This window comes from Corvus kubaryi, unplaced genomic scaffold, assembly GCF_017639235.1.
Source record: "Corvus kubaryi isolate FWS band 111438036 unplaced genomic scaffold, C.kubaryi_AGA036_p1.0 138, whole genome shotgun sequence".
Lineage (NCBI taxonomy): Eukaryota > Metazoa > Chordata > Aves > Passeriformes > Corvidae > Corvus > Corvus kubaryi.
In genome coordinates, this window is record NW_024580672.1 from 945,225 (window position 1) to 960,124 (window position 14,900).

The window sequence follows — 14,900 nt, forward strand, 5'->3', positions numbered from 1 at the left end:
TTAATAGTGTAAGTGAAGAATTATGGCAAAATATTACAGATCCAAGATCTATATCCGTGTCTGTCTCCTCTAAAAACTGACCGAGCCATGGAAGCAATCTAAGAAGGGTAAACCTCCCCAGATATGGCCCAGGGCCAAGAATAGGAAGGCGGTAGGTACAGAACTGTAGAAACAATTTCAAGGTGACAGTCCAGACTAGAAGAAGGAAAAAGAAATACAGCAGAGAAGAAAGGAGTCAGATATATAAGAATCTAAAAAGTAACAAGTGGAATAAAATTTTACACAAAATCAAACAGGCAGTCAGTGGAGGGCTGAAACAATGAGCAGGAGGTGGTTACAGCACCACAGAAGTTACTCTGAGAAACAGAAAGGGAAGCAATGCTACAGGAAAGCAATTGAATTTGAGATACTGAATTTAAGATACCAGTGGTCCAACAGAATATATTCAGTATATAGTCAAAACACAAAACTGCTAAAGTGTTACTGGCAGGTAATCAGAGCATATCAAAGTTAACTGGCAGGCAAGCAGAGAATATCAAAGTTAAAATGCTACCTTTCCAAGAATACGTCTAAAAGTACACATATCCACATGAGAAATCTGATGGAATCAATCTGATTGATTGATTATCAAAACAAACAAACAAAAACCCAAAGCAAAATCCAACAAGAGCAAAACCACAACCCCACAAATGGGCAACAGCCTGGTATTTTGGCTTCTTAAAGTTTGGTAAAGCTACACCTTTCTAATTGCTCTTTGCCTAACTATTATTCAGTATGTAAATAATCCCAGTCATAAGGAATTAATAATTCATAAATCATGAACTTAAAATTAATTTTCCCATGTCTGATTTTCTGTAAAAAAATACATAGTACACAGTGGAAATGAAAATGGCTCAAGCTGTTTTACACTGGCTAAATGTATTCATGTTTTCTATAGAGCACTCTTTCTCTTTGTATGAGAACTGTTAAGTCTTATTAATATTATTATTTAATAAGATTAGTGAAGCTAAAATCCACCATTTAAAAAACCCAGAAACATGTTTCCCTTTGTTTACAGGTAATTAGGTAATTTTAAACCAGCACACAGAGAAAGAAATTAATTAATGGGGGAGGAGGGACGCAATGACTAGAGAGGAGCTGATTGGTACTGCATGAGAACGAAGGCACCCTGTTCTTTTCATGTATTCCAGTTACAAAGCAGTATCTAAAGCATAGAGAATTTTAAATGCACACAGTTTTGCAATGCATCAACTACCTTTCCTGTGAAATAAACCATTTAAATCCTGTATTACGCATGAGGAAATTGACAGATTGCAAGATTTTTATAGAGAATTTTCAGGTATGTTTATAAAACACGACATTGTGAGTCAGTGATGTATCCAGTGTTGGAGTGCAGAAACAAGATGCAATGTAGCATCTGCAATTATCTAAGGGATTAGTTCTCAGGTTGCACATTTTGTTTCTCTAAAAAGTCTTTGATATGCGACCAGTGTAGGAGCGTGTGACTTACTGACGCTTAACATGTAGCAAGTTAAGTGCATTTGTAACTGCTGAGGGCAACATAGTCCAACACATGCTAAGAAATACACATACTGAGGGCTGCAGGACAAATTGAGAGAGCCAATCACGAGCTGAACACACTTCCGCAGTAAGGATTTTGGCAAATACATTAAACTTGTGGACAGCTCACTGAGCTGAAAAAACTGAGTGTACAAGAAATACTTTTACACCATTCTGAGATAAAGGACTACCATCATTCGTTAGTAACAGACCAGCCACTTACATACTCGTGACTCAGACTACATGAAGACCAGGTTACTTCAACTCTTTAAACTCCAATTCAGACAAGCATTTAATCCCATACTGAACACTAAATGCACGCCCATGCCAATTCTTAGTCATTAAAAACTCACATGTACACTTCAAGGTGATAGAGGATTGAATACTTTGGCATTTGAACAAGGTGACCAGGCTGGTCCTGCTCTCTCAATTGCAGCTTGTCGAACCCGAGGAAGGCAGGGCCTGCCCTGCACTGGGGCACTGGGCAGTTGAGTTCAGACCCTTCCCATTTCTCGCCTTTCTTCAATCTTGCTATACTGTGCCTGAAGAGTCCTTTCATTAATATGCTTTGTGGGTCAAAGTACAAACAAATATTCGCAACTTATCCATCCCCAAGTCCTTAAAGGGAAATCCCTTTCATTCACTGCAAGAGGCTCTGAGGCCGACACACGCATGCTTCACCTGTCAGCAATGTGGGGCACACTTGACTTACGCACTGAGTAATGGCTTTGACTCTGGTGTGTACTACCAGCAACTCCTGATTTCTTAAAGGTGACTCCTGAAGCTTCAATCACACTGGTTTGTGGGTTGTAAGTTTTGGCTTGGGTTTTTTCTTGTTGATTCTTGGTTTGGTTTTTATTGGGTTTTGGGGGTGTTTTGGGGTTTTGGTTTGGTTTGAGTTTTCGGGGGGGTTTTTTGTTCGCTTATTTTTTAATCCTTTTGGTTTGGTGTGGGAGAGGTAACCACAAGAAAACAGAAAAATACACCAGGACTTAAACCTGGTATTATTCTCTCATTACATAAACACAAGCAGACATTTATTAAGTTGTTCTTGAAATTGAACTTCTGAAGTTAACCAACATTAAAATCTTGTACTATCATATTTGAACAAGATACCAATATTTCCACTAAAAGTTTTATTTCAAGTACAGTGTGAGAGGGTGATCAGTTATGTGAAAGTACACCCCTACGGAACACCCAGATGTGCTCAAATTGAAGATAAAACTAATGATTATAACTCGTGAGGTTGTCAGTGAAAGTCTGTGATAGCAATAGATTAGAGTACAAAACCATGTGACTGCCCAAATTATGTGACAGACATCAGGGTGCAGAGCATAAGCCATATAACTTAATATATTCAAAAATATATCCTCAATTCAGTCCTAGCTTAGTGAAGAACTAGATAAAGCAAAAAAACCTTAAGAAACAACATGGATGTGCCTCATATCTTGATACTGTGTAACATTTCCCTATTTACCACTATTAACATGCCATTTGTGCTACATCATCCTCATTCAAGAAAATAAACGTCAGGTTTTTCTTGAAAGACCTCTACATTCTTGCTGGGAAATACCAATCAATTGGTCATACTGATTTAAAGAAATACAGGTATAGTCACATTATCTTGAAAATGAATTTTTAGTCTTTCTACCTGTAGTACCTCAATTCAACTCAATTACAGTGTTTTTCTCAAAAAGAACTTTGCTGTTACAAAATTAAAAATGTAATTTTCAAAATTAGTCAAATAGTACAAAGGTAGAAACACAAACACAGCAGATTTGCAGCATTTTTTTAAAAGGACTTTGCTCTATCAATACCATAAACTTAACAGTGTCTATAAGAAAAAAAAAAAAATCAAAAATCAAATCAGAAGCATCTACAACACTGTGTATAACTTTTAAGATAGTACTTGCTAGCTGCCTAATCCAGAAGGCATTTTTGAAATTCTGATAAGACATTTTATCTTGGGCATGACCACCTCCTTCTCTCAGGCAACCAAGAGAGTGCTGTCTCTACTTAACACCTTCAGTGCTGATAGACTGCTCACCGATCTCCTGGCACCCTAGTTCCCAAGAGGGACTATGTTCAAATGAAGCAGTTGTCTAAGGATTCTTACCACAGCTATTATTTCCTAGGTGTACCTGGTGGAAGTCTATCAGCATTAGAAAAGTTAATTAGTCAACTGAGAGCTGGAATCTCACCAGGCTAATTTTTGCTGTCAGGGATAATGATAGATTTTTCAAGCCTTAAACCAACAATTGGTGCAAAAGATCAGCTCACTAATGATTGTCAATTAGTCGTGTGACTGTTGACTTCATTTTTCTGCCTTTGAAAAACATGTCATACTCATTCAACAACAGCCCACGCCACCTGTATTTTGCAGCTGTGAAAATACAGATATTCCAAATGAATCCCCAGAGACACCAGAGCCGAATGTTTTTCAGTAAACAGTAAAAGCCTTATCATTGTAGTGTTATTAACTATGTTAATTTGTCTAGCAAAGCACAGTGCAGCATTCATAACTGCAGAATAACATAAACATTTCTGACAATAAACTAAGTCATTCATTTGTATTTGCTTTCAGCTATCTTCAAACAAGGACCAAAACGAAGATTTCAGTTAGAAAACTGAAGATTTCCTCTCAGAGCGCTGTCATCTTCAACAGACATGCCTGCATCAAACTAGAGTTTGTATGTTCAGGTACCTAATCTGTAATTGTTGCAGTAGCAGAAATGGTGGAGAGGCTCTATGAAGGAGAGTAACACTTTTCAGAAAGCAATTCAGGTAAGAGAAATTTACCTTCACCCCAACTGAACACAGCCTGTACTTCAGCAGGTATTTCCCTTCACATGAAAGAGCACATTTCAGCGAAAGAGCTCAAAGCATCACCTCCCTGTATAATCTCAGCAACCACAACCCAGGAAGTAATTGGAAATTCTCAAAGTCTTGTTAATAAATAAGCACATGCTCATCCAAAGTAAATAGAAGCCTCCACTCCCACAGCAAATTCTCAAATTTGTATGAAGTTTTCCCCTCACACTAATTTAAGGTGGGCCTCAAACTGAGTTGCTGGATGGAGAGAGTAGCTCTGCCTCCACTCTATCCCTGCCACTCCCACATGATTAGCAGAGGCACCAAGTAGTCCTAATAACAGCAATACTTTTAGCAAAATCTCTGCTACTAGAAATCCAGTCAGAATCAAACTGGATTTTTACCCTTCCTTCGTATTTAGTAGTGTAGGTTATTAGCAATATAGACATGGAAATAATACTGCAGCATGTAACTGATAATGCTGAACACTGAAAAGTTGGTTTTATGTGCAAAAACCCACACTATGGATCCAGGTTCATGCAGGAAACTGTACAAACCCTCCTTGATTCCTAATGTTTTTAGCCCTTTTTATCATCCTACCAGGTCCTCAATAAAAAAACCTCAACTACAAGTAGTTCAGCACCCTTTAACAAGTTTTTTAGCCTTGCATGGTCAGCCATTTCACATAAAAAGAAACCTGCTCTCTTCCATCTCTCTCCAGCTGTTACTGATGGATACAGAAGGTCTGGCTGTGTCCTAAATGCCTTCTACACTGGCTTTCATGGTCACAACCACTCTGCCTCAGCCCTTGTTACTTGAAAAAGTAACAGAAAATGCAAGGATCAGCACCTAAAGACACAGCATGAGGCTGACAGATCTATTTCCCAGATCTTACAGACAGGAGTAACAAGTTCCCAAGGGACTGCAGGAGGACCAGTCAGACAAAGCCCTAGTGGACAGGCACACACACCACACTTAGAGCATGAAGCTCTGAAGATCATTATAATATGTTGCAATGTGCCTTTCAGAAAATTTAGAAAGATTGCTATCCAGGCTCTACAGAAAGGCTAATATCAATATATGCACAGATCTTCCTGAACTGTCTGGAGAAAATTACTTACCTGGAGAACCTGCTCATTATTTTGGAAAGAAGATAATTTCAAGCAGTCTGTTAAAATAAGATCCCTGTGATTTCATTCAGAGAATGAAAATTGATAAAACTTTTCACTGTGTTATAGATGGAAAAACATAGGCCTTGGGAAGCTGAGCAACCAGAGAGGTTCCCCTCATGCATCAGTGGTGCTGAAAGGAACTCAGTTGTAACACTAATTCATTTACCATTAAAATCCAAGTAGTTTATATACATAGAAAAGTGGTTTAGGGCTTAGTTTAGTAGTTCAATAAGAAATTCCATTATGATTCAAGTATTAGGAATTTGCTGAAAAAAAATTTTTTTAATTATCTCAGCCAATAATAATAAAATGGTACTCAGATGTTGGAAAATGGTGTACTTTTAGCTAATTTATTCATTTTAAATATGCCAGATTTCTCATGAAACTCCATATCTGAGTTTTAAGGCCACAACCTCAGCATATCACACCATAAAAAGCCTTGCTTGTAGAGCCCCACCAGTCTGTGCTCCTTCTCCTAAAGGGTTTCTCTAATTGCTACGACTTCCCACTGTCCTTCCTACATCTCATAATTGGTTTTACTCAACACTTCTCTCTTCCCCTCTCCTTATATGTTCATCTGTTCCTTCTATCGGTGGTCTTCAACATTTTCCCTGTATTTTAACCCCCTGCTCCAGAACAAGCAAGCACTAAAGATTTAGTGAATAAGAATTACGGAGTGCCTGATACCAGTCTGAGTAAAAGCTAAAATTTAGAATTAAGAGGAAAAAAAGTAATCATCTCAATACATAAATCCTGGCATAAGAAAACTCCCTCTGAGAAGTTGTGGACACTCTATGAAATGCATAACAACATCTAGGAAAAAGAAAAGGTAATCTTAAAGCATAATGCTTAATTCTACCTTTAGTGATAACTACTAAGATTCATTCAGTATGAAAACCTAGATAGACAAAATTCATAAGGATATATCAATTCCTAATTACAAGATTTGGAGCTTGGTATTTGATGAGCAGTTTTTGAGCCTCACCGAATTGCAAGTTTCCCATCAGAAAGGGTTAGGCCTATTTACTTATTTAGTAACAGCAGCTGAATAGATGGTGCAATTTCCTGATTCTGACAGCTGGCACATAGGAAAAAAACAACAAAACCCATGACAGATCTAATAAAAATCTCAAGAAGTGACACTGCCCCCTCTTACAAAAAGGCTAGGAAGGCCAACCCTCCTAAGATGTTGAAAAGAGACTGCTCAATCAGAATAGGGGCTGTATTTAGCAATTCCAAAAGAAAAACAAAACAAACAAAAGAAAACAAACAAAAAACCACCACCACCACAAAATACCCAGCTCCCATCACATATCGTGGTCCAGTAATTAATGTACTCCATTTCTGTATGAATTGTCACAAGGAAAGCTGATGTTAAAGCTACTTTTTAATTTTAATTTTCCCAATTTCCCACATGGGAAAATAATTTTCAGTGATCTTAAAATTAGTATTTATAGTGCACAGGTTGGACTGTAGCTTTTTCTAATTCAGTTCCTGACTTGAGAGCAATGGACGACAGGGAGAATCTTCTACCTGATACTTAATTCTGTTCACCAGAATTCCCACATTGATTTTTTTCACCAATTTTCTTTTTATTATTTATTTTTTCAAAAGCACACTCCTGGGAGTAGAGACTGCATTCTGACATGTCCACATGAAAAAAATGTAATTCCATCTTAACTGGGGGTTTCCATCCTGCTTGGGGATTGAAATTAACCTTATTTGTATTTTTAAAAGCAGGCAAACACAGTAAGCTGACCAGTAAATGTAGCAGTGCCAGTTCAACTTGTAATTTCCTTTTTGATGTTTCAGGAACAGGGCATGCTGTAATGAAGCTTTTTTTTTCATTTCACATTAAATCTGGAGCTAAGCTAGACAACACATCATATGGGAAGGGGGAAAAGAAAACTTCATGTCACTGGAATTCTGTCTCAGTGGGGGCCAAGAGCTTGACTGTTTCTTGGTTATTGCTGTGCTGAGTGCTAAGATGGCTGTTAAATATTTTATCAGCCAAGACTAAAACCAAGAAATGTGCTGAAAACAAGAGTTGAATGATCTCTGTTTTGAGTCTCTCATTGTGTAGAGACACAAGCAGATTTTCTTTCCTTTTTTTCTTCCCCTGCTTTTTATATTTTCATTTCTCTCAAATACCTCCTCCCCCGGCCCCCCCCCCCCCCCCCCCCAGGCAGCTACTCCGAGGGTTTTCTTTTCCACAGCAGCAGCTGTGGTACAGCGCACGTTATAAGGGCTGACAGTTAACCGAAGTAAACATAAGGACACAGCAGCGTTAGGGTTGTCAGTCTGAAAATAGAATTTCGTTGTAATTCTCTGCGTGAGGTCTTGGAACAGCCGATGGCTGAATTAAGAACAGTGCTTTTGCAGATTTTATGGGGCTGATGCATGTGACTATCCTCCCTCCCTCCCTCTGTCACACTAGAGGCTTGGATGATGGAAAATCATGCAATTATCTGTGTATGTATGCATGCACAGCAAAATATTTCTATTCTCAGGTTCTTGTTTTTCCTTTCTTATGTCAGCTCCTTTCAGTGACTCCCTAACACCAAACACTGTCATTTAGTTGTAGTAGGTGGGCACAGCAACTAAGCAATGCTCCTTTACCACCTCGCAGCCCACTTCCCCTTCCCACCCCCCCCCCCGACCCCCGCACACACCAGAAAGCCCCTCAAAATCCCTTTTCTGCTGTAAACACCAACTTCCAGCTAAGAATTTGTCTTTGCTTTCCACTGTGGTGGTTTGCCCTGTCATCTGCTAATAACAAGAGCTTTTACCACCATCTGCAACGCTGAGCTCTTCCTGCGGTTTCTCTCTGCCGTTTCTAAGAATTTGACAAATAAATCACATTTCATCGGGAGATCAAATGAGAAAAATACGGGCCCCGCATTCCGGCTTAGTCTTTGTTTCAGGGAGTTTAAATGACAGATGTGTGTCTCCTAACACACAGCAGCAGAATCAGCGAGAGCCCCGGTTCAGGTTTGAGCACATTACAGAGGGGGGATCAACAGCCGGGATCACCCTGGAAGCAGAGCGGTTTGACTGCGACAGAGCCCCATCTAACACGAGAATCCATGCAGAGCCTGGACTGTGCCTGGAAAGGGTCCATCTTTGTTTCATAAGGTGGAGCCATTTCCTTAAAAGTAGATGGGTTTCGATGAGCGAAAGAGAGGACGCAGCGAGCGCCGCGCTTGGCTGGGTGGTCTGTGCATTTATCAGAAGCCCTGGGCTGGGAAAATGTCTGCGGTGGGGCCATGTTCTGGCTCCTCGGGAATCAGAAGGTATCGATCTCCTCCAGCGAGCCGCTCCCCACGGTCTCCGCATCCTGCGCGGCGGCGGCGGCGCAGCTGCCGCCGGAGGAGCGGTGGGAACGGCCCCCGCATCTGAGCCCATTAGTCACCAGATGTCACCTTCTGCTGCCAGCGCCCCTCCAACAGCCCGGCACACAATGTCCCGAGCACGCTGAACGTGTGAGCGGCGGCTCTCGCAGCAAGGCGGACAGCGCCGTGCGCCGCGGGGCCAGCCCGGCCCGACCCTGAGCCATGTTCACAGTGACACCTACAGCCGGTGGGCACCGCCGCGGCCGCGGGCACCGCGGGGGGTGGCTTTTCTTCTCCCTCTGCCCGGGTTGTTTGGGCGTTTTAATCTATTTTAAAGATACACCTCTTCTGAAGATGTAATTGATTTTATTCACCGGAGGAAATACCAGTTTCTCAATCGATTTCTACATTTGCTGAATTTATTTTGTTTTCTCCTCTGTGTGATAGCATAAAATGTTATTAAAAAGGTGGTGTACATCAAACAGAAAATTATTTGTTTTCCCCTAGAAAGACTAATTTTTAAAAACTACCATATTTTTAAAATGTCCGCTCAATAGCAGGGAAAGAGATTATTTAGCATCCACAGCCATTACCCTGTGCTCGTTAGCAAGTTGTTTATGGGGCTGCAGAGCGCAGGGCAGAGGCTTGTCTGCACCTTCCCTGCCTTCCCCATTGCTTTTATAGCCTCACCAGCCTCCCCCAGCATTTCACTGGGAAGGACCAAGCATGTATTAGAATAAGATTTTCAGATGTATTTTAAACGGTAAACAAAATCCCATAGAGAAACATCTATGAAAACTAACAGTGCTGTAAAAAAATAACATTAATAAGGCTCTGCTGAATTAAGTGGGGGAGTGTTTACCTGGGGTTGTGTAAGGGTGTTATACTCTACAATCAAAAACTGATTAGAAATTTCCTCACAATACAACAGAGAGTAGTGTCACTATACTTGAGTAATTGTTCAAGTATTTCTAAGGTCAATCCAACAATGAAAAAACCCAAACAAAATAGATGTCAATTCAAATCTTTAGGTGCTTCCAATTAGACCAAACAGAAACAAATCATGCTATCAACTAACATGTATACTGAAGATTAAGTTTAGAGGCTGTTTAAGGTAAAATTTACTGGAGAGGTGCGAGACATACAGAACTTTCAAGCCAACCAAAAATGTAAGTTAGGCACGTGTTTTAACACAATATAAAACTACATAAAGCTGATTTTTTTTTCAAAAACATAAGAAAAACATTTTTAATTTCTTAGATCGTATACCTTGACACTGAACCAGAGAGATGCATTTTTTTTACAGATTTTCTGTAAGGTAATTTCCTCTCCTTTCTTTACACTTTGGGATTGTGGTGGTCGTTTTTTTTTTAAATCTGATAAAAATTTTCACATTTAATTATGACCACACAGAAAACAAAGGATATTTGGCCACTGTATTGAATAGGCTAATAATCCACTCCTACACTTTGAACAAAATATAGGGAATTAAGCAAAAGTGTATTCTGCAGTAAAATAAAACAGTATTTTGTATCAAATATAAACAAAAATAGCTCTTATAATACCTTGTAGTAATGCTATTTTTTCAAAATATTAATTTTTGAAAATTCCTTTCTTATATTTTAACTATATTTATACATAAAAACAAATACACTTTATCTGTGGGATACTTCACAATGAGATCTAAATAGTAGTTTTTAGATTTGGACATCCTGTGAGATTCCTGCTGCTTCTGCATGTATTGCTGCAACTAAGGTCATATACCTTGTGGCACTGAGATACAGAACCCTATTACCCATGTTTTACTTTAAAAATTAGACTGTCCTTTTTAATTTCCTTTTACTCTCATACTTCATAATCTGATCTGCATGTAGCAGGGGGTTCAATTAGAGAACATTTGTTTTCTTTTGTTTTTTTAGAGAGGCTGAACATCCACATCATCATAGAAATGAACTGCTAAATTTAGATTTATACATGACATATTCTAACACAGGTGCAAGAGTATTCAGGTTATACAGTTCAGGAGGTTATTGATGTTTGTTTCCTGTGCACGTTTATCCCACACCAGAGCAATATTGGGGCATCCCTTTTGTCTGCTTAGCCTGAGGCTGTATATTATAACATGTGGTCTGCAGTGAAACACCCAAAGTTACTGGAATCTTTATGAAATATACCTTAGTATTTTCAAAATTCCCAGAAGTTCAAGATTTGTTTCTAAAAACAGCCATTAGCACAAGTGTTTATGAACGCAGATCCTTAACCACCACCTACTGGTGCAGGGCACACACACAACCAATGTATTTAATGCTATGTTGAACTCCAAAGTTATTAATTCAAACACAGTGTCCAAAGTGTTTAGAAAATACTTTCAAACCATTAAGAACTGCCATTTGTAAGACTTTAGAATCTGCAAGTGCTTCATGTGAAAAGCTGTTATGCTTCTATTATCAACATGCCTCAGGACTTAATAAAGCAGGCATTTCAAAACACAGCATGCTGAAATTTGGCATTTTCATTTAGTGCTTACATGTTATTGAACAGAGGGCAATGTAAGGAAGAAAAAGAGAAAAAATCTAGCAGGAAGGTAATTTTCAAAATTAAGAATCTGTATTGTTGATGTTGCTGGTCAAAAGGTGCCCCAAACCATGTAAAATTGATTTTGTTTTTTAGCACTAATGATCAAAATCTAGGGCACAGGCTCTGAATTAATGATCAGTCGGGTGGAGCTGATTCCATTAACCTCAGGTGCTCATTAATCCCTACAACTACTTCCATCAAGGTCATTAATGGTATTAAAAGCTCAATATTTACCATACAGTTGTGGGGGTTTGCCTTATGAAAGACTTTCTGCATAAATGCTTTGATTTTAGTTGTCTAGGTGCACTTGTTTGGGTCCCAGTGATGTGTTTACAACTTGAAAAAACTCACAAAAACTGTTACTACATTTTCTTACCATGTTGTGACACCAATTAATTTTAGGGATTGTGTCCTGTTATGCCTAAATATAGACAAAATGTGTACTTATGGTCAATATTTGTTATTTATACTGACATGCCCAGGTAGCAGAGCTGGCAAAGACTCACTCAAAGCCATTCTCAGCTCAGAGGCAGGACTTAAATCCCCTTCCAGCTGAGACAAGCCCAGTGCACAAATTTCCTTTCTTTGACTTTTATCTCGAGGAGGTGGCAGGCTGTGGTTTCAGCTTGTAATGAGCACCTTTTTCTCCCACCTCCTGAGAACAGAGGTGAGCACTCATGCAGTGAGAACAGCAGTCTCATTTGAAAAGCAGTAACTACATGGTGGTCAGGAGGGGTTTTTGGAATTCCTCAGCTGTGCTTCATGACACATTGCCTGTCATGGCTGTGTGCTAAGAGAAGAGCCTGATGGCAGAGAGTGAAGGTGTCTGTAGCCTCACTGGGTCGCCCGAGGTCACAGCTTGAGCTCACACCAGGCCAATCTGACAGTGAGGCCCAGAGAACACAGTAAGTGTCTATTACTTTACAAACCCATCTTTCCCTGAACACTTATGCACTTACTACTAGACTGAGTGGCATAGTCTTTATATCAGAAAACATAACAGATTCAATATTAAAAGTAAAAAGATGAACTAATCTTGATTTGTGACATAATATAAATTCACCTACTTTTCTTTTTTTCAGCTTACTTGCTAATTGTCATAAACTGAAATATAACTGAATTATCCATTTGGGGATAACACAGCATCGTTTTAGCAGCAAAAGGACACAGGCTGGCAATGAGTTAATTAACTGTTACTCTCATCCCTACGACCAGTCTGCTCTCTAAGGTAGGTCTCAAACCAATCACATTTTGCTACATCTCCTATAAAAATAAAATTCTAAAAGACCGGAGGAAAAAAAAATAGCACGGGATCATGACTTTCAATATCTCCTAAATATTATTAAGTAATGTAAATAATCTTTTTCCTTGCACCATTTGATCCCTACCGTTTGGAGATGCTTACTACACAAATCTTCTCATTTGTGTTTCCGCCGCATTAAAATATACTGGCTCCAACTTTACAATTTTCACTGAAACATCTGTTTAGTCCAAAGATACTTTCTTTTCTACACCCAGTTTTTGTCCATATATTGTATCTAGCTATACCACAATGCCAATAGCTTAATAGTGATATCCATGTTTGGTTTCCTCAAAATACCCTTTGCAGTTATTGTGTATGAAAGTACTGTGAGATGGCTTTGAATAATGCCATGGTTTTTACTTTCGTCTGTTGAAAGGGAAACCGGCTTATATTTGCCTTCCCTGAAAAGAACACAAAGCACCTAGGTGCGCCTGAAATGGACCTCCTTATTATCAATTCCAGTTCCCTATCAGCAGCATCATATCATATAAACTCCTTGGTAATTTCTTGCCCTTGCTGCTCTAATTAAAAGGCCACTTCAAATTCTGACTCTCTCCATGGCAAGGATCCTTCTTCCATTTACAACCTGAATTTATTCATGACTGACTACTTTATTACCATTTGTTCCTGTGCCTGTCCTTTACATTAAGTAGCTCATCTCTTTTCCCTCTCTGTTTAAACTACCTCCACCTGGTCTGATGTCCAGTCAGCTTCATTGTCCTAAGTTAAATGAGCAATTTCTTTTCAGTCTCTTCTCACAAAGGCTTTTCATTAAGCTCACAGTGATTTTGTGTATCTGTTATAGTTGGAGTTCATCTTTCTGGACCATGGCTGAACAAGCTTGTACCCTGTGAAGTCTGACATTATGTTGCACTACTGAACTAACATTATTCAGTGTTAAGTGGGTCTACTTTATTTCCCAAACTCTAGGACTGTGTTCTTGCCCTCGTCCAGCTGACTCCATCATGGACTGACCGATTAACATTCAGGTGTTGCTCTTGCCCTGCCATTTCCAGCTACGGTCTCAGCAATAGAAAATAAAATGTCTGTAAACAGAAAATAAAGAGGAGAAACTCACTACAAAATCTCTTTGTGATTAGTCCTCCACTGTGTTGAAACCAGTAACTGCCAAAAACCCCAAACCCCAATAAAAAACCCCAAAGCAAATGCAATGTTAACAAATTCTTGCTGCATTCATTACCCAAGACTCACTGTTCCACACATACATAATAGCAAATGAATCCATATATCTGTATTTCCAGTAACAGAATGCCAATAGTCTAAGGCTTAGGAGGGTTTATTTTCCAACCAACTTGGGTGCTTCAGTTTCTCAGGAAAAAAAAAAAAATCAAACAAAAACCACCCACCACAAACAAGAAAACACCAAACTGATCTCTTGATTCAGTAACCCACAATATTTTCTTTTGTATTGAACTATCAGCCAAGTAATGAAAAACACTTGTCCATTTCACTGCATGCAAGGACATTAAGAGTCCTTAATTAGGAGAACCTAATTTTCACAAAGTTTATCCCTGGCAATATTACAGCTCTGAAAGAAATTTTATGTGTATCTATTTGCACAAGTTTGGTTACTCACTTGCTTAAGTCCAGCTTAGCTGCACTGTCACAGACATTTTATCCAGCAAAATATCCCACTAGGGTCAGTGCTCCTCCAAAAGTAGGTTTTTTTCCCACACACTTTAGGGATACATTTGTTCTTATTTATATTCTTGAGTTTGGCTACATGACCTTAATCAATTTAAGTTTATTTTCTCTACACAAACTACTTATATCACTAAAACAAACAATGGGAAAAGAAACCACTGCTAAATTGTCACATACCACCCTCTGGAGGCATGTAGGGCATGGGAAGTTTTTTGGGGAAAAACAAGTTTGTTTGGTCCTTTGCAAGCTAAATCAAGCCTCAGAAATGGTGCACTGAGAAGCAATTTTATAGTAGCAGAAAAACTGTCACCGGTTTCTTTCATCTTAGAGCAATGAATGAGAAAAGCAGCAATTTGTACCCACAACTGGAATCTGTCAGTCACCATTGATTTCCTGTACTCCTCAGGTAGCACCACTGTAGCCAGCATGAGACTGCATGGTAACAACCTGACCCCTTTATGTCAAATAGTAAATTTAGCT

General features: G+C 39.1%; 1 long non-coding RNA gene across 1 annotated transcript; it reads left to right on the forward strand.

The window, feature by feature from the left end:
* Positions 1 to 8,737: 8,737 nt before the first annotated feature.
* Positions 8,738 to 13,832, forward strand: LOC121659911. Its single transcript, XR_006014500.1, has 3 exons — positions 8,738 to 9,122; positions 12,535 to 12,680; positions 13,686 to 13,832. It is a non-coding gene; the product is annotated as an uncharacterized LOC121659911 (long non-coding RNA).
* Positions 13,833 to 14,900: the final 1,068 nt, after the last annotated feature.